The sequence below is a fragment of the Diplotaxodon limnothrissa genome, linkage group LG3, assembly GCF_057381915.1.
Source record: "Diplotaxodon limnothrissa isolate DT_005_m linkage group LG3, D_limnothrissa_male_GT1.1, whole genome shotgun sequence".
NCBI lineage: Eukaryota > Metazoa > Chordata > Actinopteri > Cichliformes > Cichlidae > Diplotaxodon > Diplotaxodon limnothrissa.
The window spans coordinates 42,290,678-42,302,731 of record NC_140598.1 but is presented as its reverse complement, the minus strand read 5'-3'; the positions used below and the strand labels follow the sequence as shown (position 1 = coordinate 42,302,731).

Sequence of the window (12,054 nt, the reverse complement as noted above, 5' to 3'; positions counted from 1 at the left end):
ATGGTCTAGCGGCTAGAATGCCTGGTTCTAACCCAGCAGCACGAGCACGACAGTGGCGCATTACCAAACCAATCCCATATGGTCTAGCGGTTAGGATTCCTGGTTTTCACCCAGGCGACCCGGGTTCAACTCCCGGTATGGGAACATGTCTTTAATGTGCCCACAAGCCAATGTGTTCTTTGTGTTAATCCCACGATGGATTACATAGGGCAAAGTTGTTGGCTGAAGGCAAACATCAGGTAAGGCTAAGCACATGGCATAACGGTTCAGATCGGGACTGTACAGTCTTCAGTGATGAGGATGTACACAAGCAGGCCTGCAATTATGAGCGGCGAGTCAAGGTGGCTGTTTATGTGAAAATCAAATGAGCTTCTTTGAAACAAGGGTGGGTGCATTAAGGGTACGTCTCTTGCCATCTTACAATGCTGTGATTGGAACCCTTCCTTGACTCTCTGTGAATGGTGATCCTGCCTGTTGATCAGTGCTTATGACAAGTTGCATATGGACAATGATGAAACTGAGCCAAGAGCCCATTGTTAATCAGGGTTGATGAACAGGTTTTAACCAGGACAGGCAGATGTTTTTGTGTCCAAAAAGTATTAAACATGTTTTTCTACAACAGTAAGAGCATCACTGAATGTTCTGAGCTTCTATTTTGTGCTGCACTTTTTCAAGTTTTACTGTCTAGAGTTTTGCGATGAGGTCCTCACTCGCAATGGTAGCATGACCGAGCGGTCTAAGGTGCTGGATTTAGGCTCCAGTCTCTTCGGAGGCGTGGGTTCGAATCCCACTGCTGCCATAGTCTTCAGGTTCTTTTCGTGTTTCTTCCATCCCCTACCAATAAATTGTAAGGGCTGCAGTGGAACTCAAATCTGTTACAGAATGTCTGTCAAGTACAATCAAGCAGGAATCTCATCAAGAGCAATTCTTCCAAACCAGGGTGATAAGATAAGATAACCTTTATTAGTCCCACACGTGGGAAATTTGTTTTGTCACAGCAGGAAGTGGACAGTGCAAAAGTTATGAGGCAAAAATTAGAATACAATAAGAATAAATACAGTACACAACTGTACAGAATAGAATAAAATAAAATACTATATACAGTAGAATAAAATAAAATAAATATACAATAAGATAAAAATAGAATACAAATACAAATACTATATACAACTGAGTAAAAATACAACGATGACAGAAGGATTATTGCACTTAGTATTATTGCATATGTATGGATGTGTGTGCTTGATCAGTTAAAGTCTTTATTATGGAGTCTGACAGCAGTGGGGAGGAAAGACCTGCGAAATCTCTCCGTCCCACACCGTGGGTGCCGCAGTCTCCCACTGAAGGAGCTGCTCAGTGCTGTCACAGTCTGCTGCATGGGGTGGGAGATGTTGTCCAACAGGGATGACAGCTTAGCCGCCGTTCTCCTGTCACTCACCACCTCCACTGGGTCCAGAGGGCATCCTAGAACAGAGCTGGCCCTTCGGATCACCCTGTTCAGTCTCTTCCTGTCCCCAGCAGAGATGCTGCCGCCCCAGCAGACCACGCCATAAAAGATAGCAGAAGCCACAACAGAGTCATAGAAGGTCTTCAGGAGTGGGCCCTCCACTCCAAACGACCTGAGTCTCCGCAGCAGGTACAGCCTGCTCTGCCCTTTCCTGTAGAGGGCGTCTGAGTTATGAGTCCAGTCCAGTCTATTGTTCAGATGAACACCAAGGTACCTGTAGCTGTCCACAGCCTCAATGTCCATACCTTGGATGTTCAGTGGTTGCAGTGGAGAATGCTTGTGCCTGCGGAAGTCTACCACCAGTTCCTTGGTTTTACTGGCGTTGATCTGGAGGTAGTTCAGCTGGCACCAGTCCACAAAGTCTTGGGTCAGACCTCTGTACTCCTTGTCGTCCCCATCAGTGATGAGGCCGACTATTGCAGAGTCATCAGAGAACTTCTGCAGGAAGCACTGGGTGGAATTGTGGGAGAAGTCTGCAGTGTAGATGGTGAAGAGGAACGGAGCCAGAACCGTTCCCTGTGGGGCCCCCGTACTGCAGACGACCCTGTCCGACACACAGCCCTGAGTCCTCACATACTGTGGTCGGTCGGTGAGGTAGTCCAGGATCCAGGTAGTGAGGTGATGGTCCACTCCAGAGTTCTCCAGCTTATCCTTTAGAACCGAGGGAAGAATGGTGTTGAAGGCACTGGAGAAATCAAAGAACATGATTCTCACAGTGCTTCCAGCGGTCTCCATGATGTTAGGTGTTGTGCAAGTTTTCCATTCAATAAAGCCTCCAGACAAGCGGTCAGTGGTAGCTAACATTCTTTAATAATAACAAGAACAGAAGCCAAGCTTGGTGAAGGAATGCATCATTGCGGGGCAGACGATGGGCAGAGTCCCTAACTGAGTCTAGCATGGCCTTCAGTTACATACCTCTTACAGGAACTAAAGGCAGTACACAGCTGTTTTCACACCTTTGGTACCCCCACCCCCAAAGAAAGTTTCACACTCCCTTGCCACCTCTTACAGTGGAGAAGGAGACAAAAGACTCCTCCCCCCACTCTGGGTCCTTTGTGTGTGAATGCTTCCCTCAAACATCCTGAGATACCATCTGTTACCAGTATGAGTGTGAGAGACATGCTGAAATCCAGTGGCACCAAGGTATTATACAACCACAAAGGGACCATGAGTATGTTAAGCTATTTTCAGATGTGCGCTGCTATTTAACCCTCCGCACCCCATGACAGCAACGGACAGCCAGGAGTTTTTGTAGGTGAATAACATCAACATTTGACAATAATATTGCTCGGTTATGATAGTGAGGTGAGCTGTTGAGGATATCTGTTGGTAGGTGCTGTTCCTGACAATGTAGCTGCTGTTAGCAGAAACTTCTATAAGCTTTGGAGGTAATGCCACCAGACTTGGTCAATTACCCAGAAAACTCTATTGCAATGTGTGACTATAATAAAACTTGGTGTTGCAATGTGTCATTGAGAATTATTTGGAGGAATTTGGAACATCCTAAAAGGATTCTCAGGAATCTGGAACATTCCAATAGAACTCTCAAAAATCCTAAAATAGCTCTTGTGAATTCGAAACATTCTAAAAGAATTCTCAGGAATCTGGAACAGTCTAAGAACGCTCAGGAATCTGGAACATTCTAATAGAACTCTCAAAAATCCTAAAATAGCTCTTGTGAATTCGAAACATTCTAAAAGAATTCTCAGGAATACAGGGTTAACTTTTGATACTTCTTTTTAAATACTCTCATTACTACCTTTCCCTAGCCCATCGTTGTAAATAGGAATATCTTTGTAATAACTTACTTGGTTACCTTGTGGTACAAATGTAACACGAGTGTGTGTTACATGAGACTATGCTCTTGCCCTAGTTCCATTTCAGTTAATATCTGTTGAATACAATTTACAGATGTTCAAGAAATAAAACTCTCAAGTCCAATCCACTTCAAGTCCAACTTCAATAGAAGAATCAGAGCCTTCCAGAGACGGTCTCACGTCTCTCATGGTCAGTCATTTTGACCTTTCACTAATGATGTTGAAGTACAGATAGGCAACAATAGCTTCGGCTTTTGTAAGGCATCAGTGGAGAAGAAGATTAACAGAAGAGTGAGCAGGATATTGTTTGTTTTTATAATAATGCGATTAATACATGAATAAAAGAAATTCTTTTGCAAAAGTCATTTACAATGTGCAGGTGTTTCATATATTTTTATTCACAGTGTCAACACTGACTGGTTAGTGGCTACTCAAGTGTGCTTCAAGTCCACTGCATTGTAAGGTGTTAGATTGTGTGGTCTAAGGATCTGGGTTAAGACTCCAGGCTCCTCACACATGTGGGTTGAAATCCTATTGCTGCAATAAGAGTTTAACCAGGGCAGGCAGATGCTATTGTATCCAAAAACATTCAGGCAAGTATTAAACATGTTTTTCTAAAACAGCAAGAGCATCACTGAATGTTCTGGGCTTCTATTTTGTGCTGCACTTTTCAAGTTTTACTATCTAGATTTTTGCGATGAGGTCCTTACTCGCATTGGTAGCATGACCGAGCGGTCTAAGGTGCTGGATTAAGGCTCCAGTCTCTTCGGAGGCGTGGGTTCGAATCCCACTGCTGCCATAGTGTTCTAGCGGCAAAGTTTTGTTTCTTCCATGCCTTACCAATAAATTGTAAGGGCTGCAGTGGAAATCAAATCTGTTATAGAATGTCTGTCAAGTCCAAACATGCAGGAAACCCATCAGGAGCAATTCTTCCAAACCACATTAGGCACGTGCTGTAAAGTCATTTACAACTTGCATGTTTTTCATGTCTTTTTGTTCATGGTCTCATCACTGACTGGTTAGTGGACTTTCCCACATGCCACTCAAGTGTGCTTCAAGTCCAGTCCACTCCCTTGTAATGTGCTTTTGAGCAGAACCTGCAACTGCTGGAGAATTGATTAAGGTGCTGCTATGTTGGTCTCACCAAGGCTGCAGAGTGACAAGAGTATCCTTGATTTCATGACAGTGGAGCAGTCCCATATGGTCTAGCGGCTAGAATGCCTGGTTCTAACCCAGCAGCACGAGCACGACAGTGGCGCATTACCAAACCAATCCCATATGGTCTAGCGGTTAAGATTCCTGGTTTTCACCCAGGCGACCCGGGTTCAACTCCCGGTATGGGAACATGTCTTTAATGTGCCCACAAGCCAATGTGTTCTTTGTGTTAATCCCACGATGGATTACATAGGGCAAAGTTGTTGGCTGAAGGCAAACATCAGGTAAGGCTAAGCACATGGCATAACGGTTCAGATCAGGACTGTACAGTCTTCAGTGATGAGGATGTACACAAGCAGGCCTGCAATTATGAGCGGCGAGTCAAGGTGGCTGTTTATGTGAAAATCAAATGAGCTTCTTTGAAACAAGGGTGGGTGCATTAAGGGTACGTCTCTTGCCATCTTACAATGCTGTGATTGGAACCCTTCCTTGACTCTCTGTGAATGGTGATCCTGCCTGTTGATCAGTGCTTATGACAAGTTGCATATGGACAATGATGAAACTGAGCCAAGAGCCCATTGTTAATCAGGGTTGATGAACAGGTTTTAACCAGGACAGGCAGATGTTTTTGTGTCCAAAAAGTATTAAACATGTTTTTCTACAACAGTAAGAGCATCACTGAATGTTCTGAGCTCCTATTTTGTGCTGCACTTTTTCAAGTTTTACTGTCTAGAGTTTTGCGATGAGGTCCTCACTCGCAATGGTAGCATGACCGAGCGGTCTAAGGTGCTGGATTTAGGCTCCAGTCTCTTCGGAGGCGTGGGTTCGAATCCCACTGCTTCCATAGTCTTCAGGTTCTTTTCGTGTTTCTTCCATCCCCTACCAATAAATTGTAAGGGCTGCAGTGGAACTCAAATCTGTTACAGAATGTCTGTCAAGTACAATCAAGCAGGAATCTCATCAAGAGCAATTCTTCCAAACCAGGGTGATAAGATAAGATAACCTTTATTAGTCCCACACGTGGGGAATTTGTTTTGTCACAGCAGGAAGTGGACAGTGCAAAAGTTATGAGGCAAAAATTAGAATACAATAAGAATAAATACAGTACACAACTGTACAGAATAGAATAAAATAAAATACTATATACAGTAGAATAAAATAAAATAAATATACAATAAGATAAAAATAGAATACAAATACAAATACTTTAAACAACTGAGTAAAAATACAACGATGACAGAAGGATTATTGCACTTAGTATTATTGCATATGTATGGATGTGTGTGCTTGATCAGTTAAAGTCTTTATTATGGAGTCTGACAGCAGTGGGGAGGAAAGACCTGCGAAATCTCTCCGTCCCACACCGTGGGTGCCGCAGTCTCCCACTGAAGGAGCTGCTCAGTGCTGTCACAGTCTGCTGCATGGGGTGGGAGATGTTGTCCAACAGGGATGACAGCTTAGCCGCCGTTCTCCTGTCACTCACCACCTCCACTGGGTCCAGAGGGCATCCTAGAACAGAGCTGGCCCTTCGGATCACCCTGTTCAGTCTCTTCCTGTCCCCAGCAGAGATGCTGCCGCCCCAGCAGACCACGCCATAAAAGATAGCAGAAGCCACAACAGAGTCATAGAAGGTCTTCAGGAGTGGGCCCTCCACTCCAAACGACCTGAGTCTCCGCAGCAGGTACAGCCTGCTCTGCCCTTTCCTGTAGAGGGCGTCTGAGTTATGAGTCCAGTCCAGTCTATTGTTCAGATGAACACCAAGGTACCTGTAGCTGTCCACAGCCTCAATGTCCATACCTTGGATGTTCAGTGGTTGCAGTGGAGAATGCTTGTGCCTGCGGAAGTCTACCACCAGTTCCTTGGTTTTACTGGCGTTGATCTGGAGGTAGTTCAGCTGGCACCAGTCCACAAAGTCTTGGGTCAGACCTCTGTACTCCTTGTCGTCCCCATCAGTGATGAGGCCGACTATTGCAGAGTCATCAGAGAACTTCTGCAGGAAGCACTGGGTGGAATTGTGGGAGAAATCTGCAGTGTAGATGGTGAAGAGGAACGGAGCCAGAACCGTTCCCTGTGGGGCCCCCGTACTGCAGACGACCCTGTCCGACACACAGCCCTGAGTCCTCACATACTGTGGTCGGTCGGTGAGGTAGTCCAGGATCAATGGCGTGTACAGCGGGGTGGCCTGGGGGGGCACAGGCCACCCCCCCAACCAGACTGGCCACCCCAGGTGCCACCCCAAAGGCAAAACAATAAAATTCAATCAAATTGAAGGCACTGGAGAAATCAAAGAACATGATTCTCACAGTGCTTCCAGCGGTCTCCATGATGTTAGGTGTTGTGCAAGTTTTCCATTCAATAAAGCCTCCAGACAAGCGGTCAGTGGTAGCTAACATTCTTTAATAATAACAAGAACAGAAGCCAAGCTTGGTGAAGGAATGCATCATTGCGGGGCAGACGATGGGCAGAGTCCCTAACTGAGTCTAGCATGGCCTTCAGTTACATACCTCTTACAGGAACTAAAGGCAGTACACAGCTGTTTTCACACCTTTGGTACCCCCACCCCCAAAGAAAGTTTCACACTCCCTTGCCACCTCTTACAGTGGAGAAGGAGACAAAAGACTCCTCCCCCCACTCTGGGTCCTTTATGTGTGAATGCTTCCCTCAAACATCCTGAGATACCATCTGTTACCAGTATGAGTGTGAGAGACATGCTGAAATCCAGTGGCACCAAGGTATTATACAACCACAAAGGGACCATGAGTATGTTAAGCTATTTTCAGATGTGCGCTGCTATTTAACCCTCCGCACCCCATGACAGCAACGGACAGCCAGGAGTTTTTGTAGGTGAATAACATCAACATTTGACAATAATATTGCTCGGTTATGATAGTGAGGTGAGCTGTTGAGGATATCTGTTGGTAGGTGCTGTTCCTGACAATGTAGCTGCTGTTAGCAGAAACTTCTATAAGCTTTGGAGGTAATGCCACCAGACTTGGTCAATTACCCAGAAAACTCTATTGCAATGTGTGACTATAATAAAACTTGGTGTTGCAATGTGTCATTGAGAATTATTTGGAGGAATTTGGAACATCCTAAAAGGATTCTCAGGAATCTGGAACATTCCAATAGAACTCTCAAAAATCCTAAAATAGCTCTTGTGAATTCGAAACATTCTAAAAGAATTCTCAGGAATCTGGAACAGTCTAAGAACGCTCAGGAATCTGGAACATTCTAATAGAACTCTCAAAAATCCTAAAATAGCTCTTGTGAATTCGAAACATTCTAAAAGAATTCTCAGGAATACAGGGTTAACTTTTGATACTTCTTTTTAAATACTCTCATTACTACCTTTCCCTAGCCCATCGTTGTAAATAGGAATATCTTTGTAATAACTTACTTGGTTACCTTGTGGTACAAATGTAACACGAGTGTGTGTTACATGAGACTACGCTCTTGCCCTAGTTCCATTTCAGTTAATATCTGTTGAATACAATTTACAGATGTTCAAGAAATAAAACTCTCAAGTCCAATCCACTTCAAGTCCAACTTCAATAGAAGAATCAGAGCCTTCCAGAGACGGTCTCACGTCTCTCATGGTCAGTCATTTTGACCTTTCACTAATGATGTTGAAGTACAGATAGGCAACAATAGCTTCGGCTTTTGTAAGGCATCAGTGGAGAAGAAGATTAACAGAAGAGTGAGCAGGATATTGTTTGTTTTTATAATAATGCGATTAATACATGAATAAAAGAAATTCTTTTGCAAAAGTCATTTACAATGTGCAGGTGTTTCATATATTTTTATTCACAGTGTCAACACTGACTGGTTAGTGGCTACTCAAGTGTGCTTCAAGTCCACCGCATTGTAAGGTGTTAGATTGTGTGGTCTAAGGATCTGGGTTAAGACTCCAGGCTCCTCACACATGTGGGTTGAAATCCTATTGCTGCAATAAGAGTTTAACCAGGGCAGGCAGATGCTATTGTATCCAAAAACATTCAGGCAAGTATTAAACATGTTTTTCTAAAACAGCAAGAGCATCACTGAATGTTCTGGGCTTCTATTTTGTGCTGCACTTTTCAAGTTTTACTATCTAGATTTTTGCGATGAGGTCCTTACTCGCATTGGTAGCATGACCGAGCGGTCTAAGGTGCTGGATTAAGGCTCCAGTCTCTTCGGAGGCGTGGGTTCGAATCCCACTGCTGCCATAGTGTTCTAGCGGCAAAGTTTTGTTTCTTCCATGCCTTACCAATAAATTGTAAGGGCTGCAGTGGAAATCAAATCTGTTATAGAATGTCTGTCAAGTCCAAACATGCAGGAAACCCATCAGGAGCAATTCTTCCAAACCACATTAGGCACGTGCTGTAAAGTCATTTACAACTTGCATGTTTTTCATGTCTTTTTGTTCATGGTCTCATCACTGACTGGTTAGTGGACTTTCCCACATGCCACTCAAGTGTGCTTCAAGTCCAGTCCACTCCCTTGTAATGTGCTTTTGAGCAGAACCTGCAACTGCTGGAGAATTGATTAAGGTGCTGCTATGTTGGTCTCACCAAGGCTGCAGAGTGACAAGAGTATCCTTGATTTCATGACAGTGGAGCAGTCCCATATGGTCTAGCGGCTAGAATGCCTGGTTCTAACCCAGCAGCACGAGCACGACAGTGGCGCATTACCAAACCAATCCCATATGGTCTAGCGGTTAAGATTCCTGGTTTTCACCCAGGCGACCCGGGTTCAACTCCCGGTATGGGAACATGTCTTTAATGTGCCCACAAGCCAATGTGTTCTTTGTGTTAATCCCACGATGGATTACATAGGGCAAAGTTGTTGGCTGAAGGCAAACATCAGGTAAGGCTAAGCACATGGCATAACGGTTCAGATCGGGACTGTACAGTCTTCAGTGATGAGGATGTACACAAGCAGGCCTGCAATTATGAGCGGCGAGTCAAGGTGGCTGTTTATGTGAAAATCAAATGAGCTTCTTTGAAACAAGGGTGGGTGCATTAAGGGTACGTCTCTTGCCATCTTACAATGCTGTGATTGGAACCCTTCCTTGACTCTCTGTGAATGGTGATCCTGCCTGTTGATCAGTGCTTATGACAAGTTGCATATGGACAATGATGAAACTGAGCCAAGAGCCCATTGTTAATCAGGGTTGATGAACAGGTTTTAACCAGGACAGGCAGATGTTTTTGTGTCCAAAAAGTATTAAACATGTTTTTCTACAACAGTAAGAGCATCACTGAATGTTCTGAGCTCCTATTTTGTGCTGCACTTTTTCAAGTTTTACTGTCTAGAGTTTTGCGATGAGGTCCTCACTCGCAATGGTAGCATGACCGAGCGGTCTAAGGTGCTGGATTTAGGCTCCAGTCTCTTCGGCGGCGTGGGTTCGAATCCCACTGCTGCCATAGTCTTCAGGTTCTTTTCGTGTTTCTTCCATCCCCTACCAATAAATTGTAAGGGCTGCAGTGGAACTCAAATCTGTTACAGAATGTCTGTCAAGTACAATCAAGCAGGAATCTCATCAAGAGCAATTCTTCCAAACCAGGGTGATAAGATAAGATAACCTTTATTAGTCCCACACGTGGGGAATTTGTTTTGTCACAGCAGGAAGTGGACAGTGCAAAAGTTATGAGGCAAAAATTAGAATACAATAAGAATAAATACAGTACACAACTGTACAGAATAGAATAAAATAAAATACTATATACAGTAGAATAAAATAAAATAAATATACAATAAGATAAAAATAGAATACAAATACAAATACTTTAAACAACTGAGTAAAAATACAACGATGACAGAAGGATTATTGCACTTAGTATTATTGCATATGTATGGATGTGTGTGCTTGATCAGTTAAAGTCTTTATTATGGAGTCTGACAGCAGTGGGGAGGAAAGACCTGCGAAATCTCTCCGTCCCACACCGTGGGTGCCGCAGTCTCCCACTGAAGGAGCTGCTCAGTGCTGTCACAGTCTGCTGCATGGGGTGGGAGATGTTGTCCAACAGGGATGACAGCTTAGCCGCCGTTCTCCTGTCACTCACCACCTCCACTGGGTCCAGAGGGCATCCTAGAACAGAGCTGGCCCTTCGGATCACCCTGTTCAGTCTCTTCCTGTCCCCAGCAGAGATGCTGCCGCCCCAGCAGACCACGCCATAAAAGATAGCAGAAGCCACAACAGAGTCATAGAAGGTCTTCAGGAGTGGGCCCTCCACTCCAAACGACCTGAGTCTCCGCAGCAGGTACAGCCTGCTCTGCCCTTTCCTGTAGAGGGCGTCTGAGTTATGAGTCCAGTCCAGTCTATTGTTCAGATGAACACCAAGGTACCTGTAGCTGTCCACAGCCTCAATGTCCATACCTTGGATGTTCAGTGGTTGCAGTGGAGAATGCTTGTGCCTGCGGAAGTCTACCACCAGTTCCTTGGTTTTACTGGCGTTGATCTGGAGGTAGTTCAGCTGGCACCAGTCCACAAAGTCTTGGGTCAGACCTCTGTACTCCTTGTCGTCCCCATCAGTGATGAGGCCGACTATTGCAGAGTCATCAGAGAACTTCTGCAGGAAGCACTGGGTGGAATTGTGGGAGAAGTCTGCAGTGTAGATGGTGAAGAGGAACGTAGCCAGAACCGTTCCCTGTGGGGCCCCCGTACTGCAGACGACCCTGTCCGACACACAGCCCTGAGTCCTCACATACTGTGGTCGGTCGGTGAGGTAGTCCAGGATCAATGGCGTGTACAGCGGGGTGGCCTGGGGGGGCACAGGCCACCCCCCCAACCAGACTGGCCACCCCAGGTGCCACCCCAAAGGCAAAACAATAAAATTCAATCAAATTGAAGGCACTGGAGAAATCAAAGAACATGATTCTCACAGTGCTTCCAGCGGTCTCCATGATGTTAGGTGTTGTGCAAGTTTTCCATTCAATAAAGCCTCCAGACAAGCGGTCAGTGGTAGCTAACATTCTTTAATAATAACAAGAACAGAAGCCAAGCTTGGTGAAGGAATGCATCATTGCGGGGCAGACGATGGGCAGAGTCCCTAACTGAGTCTAGCATGGCCTTCAGTTACATACCTCTTACAGGAACTAAAGGCAGTACACAGCTGTTTTCACACCTTTGGTACCCCCACCCCCAAAGAAAGTTTCACACTCCCTTGCCACCTCTTACAGTGGAGAAGGAGACAAAAGACTCCTCCCCCCACTCTGGGTCCTTTATGTGTGAATGCTTCCCTCAAACATCCTGAGATACCATCTGTTACCAGTATGAGTGTGAGAGACATGCTGAAATCCAGTGGCACCAAGGTATTATACAACCACAAAGGGACCATGAGTATGTTAAGCTATTTTCAGATGTGCGCTGCTATTTAACCCTCCGCACCCCATGACAGCAACGGACAGCCAGGAGTTTTTGTAGGTGAATAACATCAACATTTGACAATAATATTGCTCGGTTATGATAGTGAGGTGAGCTGTTGAGGATATCTGTTGGTAGGTGCTGTTCCTGACAATGTAGCTGCTGTTAGCAGAAACTTCTATAAGCTTTGGAGGTAATGCCACCAGACTTGGTCAATTACCCAGAAAACT

The 12,054-nt window shown here is 44.9% G+C and overlaps 8 non-coding genes across 8 annotated transcripts; all 8 read left to right on the top strand.

The window, feature by feature from the left end:
- Positions 1-72: 72 nt before the first annotated feature.
- trnae-uuc (transfer RNA glutamic acid (anticodon UUC)) lies at positions 73-144 on the top strand. The gene has a single exon. It is a non-coding gene; the product is annotated as a tRNA-Glu (tRNA).
- Positions 145-717: 573 nt separating this feature from the next.
- Positions 718-799, top strand: trnal-uag (transfer RNA leucine (anticodon UAG)). Its single transcript has one exon. It is a non-coding gene; the product is annotated as a tRNA-Leu (tRNA).
- Positions 800-4,041: 3,242 nt separating this feature from the next.
- Positions 4,042-4,123, top strand: trnal-aag (transfer RNA leucine (anticodon AAG)). The gene has a single exon. It is a non-coding gene; the product is annotated as a tRNA-Leu (tRNA).
- Positions 4,124-4,596: 473 nt separating this feature from the next.
- trnae-uuc (transfer RNA glutamic acid (anticodon UUC)) lies at positions 4,597-4,668 on the top strand. Its single transcript has one exon. It is a non-coding gene; the product is annotated as a tRNA-Glu (tRNA).
- A 573-nt stretch (positions 4,669-5,241) lies between these two features.
- trnal-uag (transfer RNA leucine (anticodon UAG)) lies at positions 5,242-5,323 on the top strand. The gene has a single exon. It is a non-coding gene; the product is annotated as a tRNA-Leu (tRNA).
- A 3,279-nt stretch (positions 5,324-8,602) lies between these two features.
- On the top strand, positions 8,603-8,684 carry trnal-aag (transfer RNA leucine (anticodon AAG)). The gene has a single exon. It is a non-coding gene; the product is annotated as a tRNA-Leu (tRNA).
- Positions 8,685-9,157: 473 nt separating this feature from the next.
- On the top strand, positions 9,158-9,229 carry trnae-uuc (transfer RNA glutamic acid (anticodon UUC)). Its single transcript has one exon. It is a non-coding gene; the product is annotated as a tRNA-Glu (tRNA).
- Positions 9,230-9,802: 573 nt separating this feature from the next.
- Positions 9,803-9,884, top strand: trnal-uag (transfer RNA leucine (anticodon UAG)). The gene has a single exon. It is a non-coding gene; the product is annotated as a tRNA-Leu (tRNA).
- Positions 9,885-12,054: the final 2,170 nt, after the last annotated feature.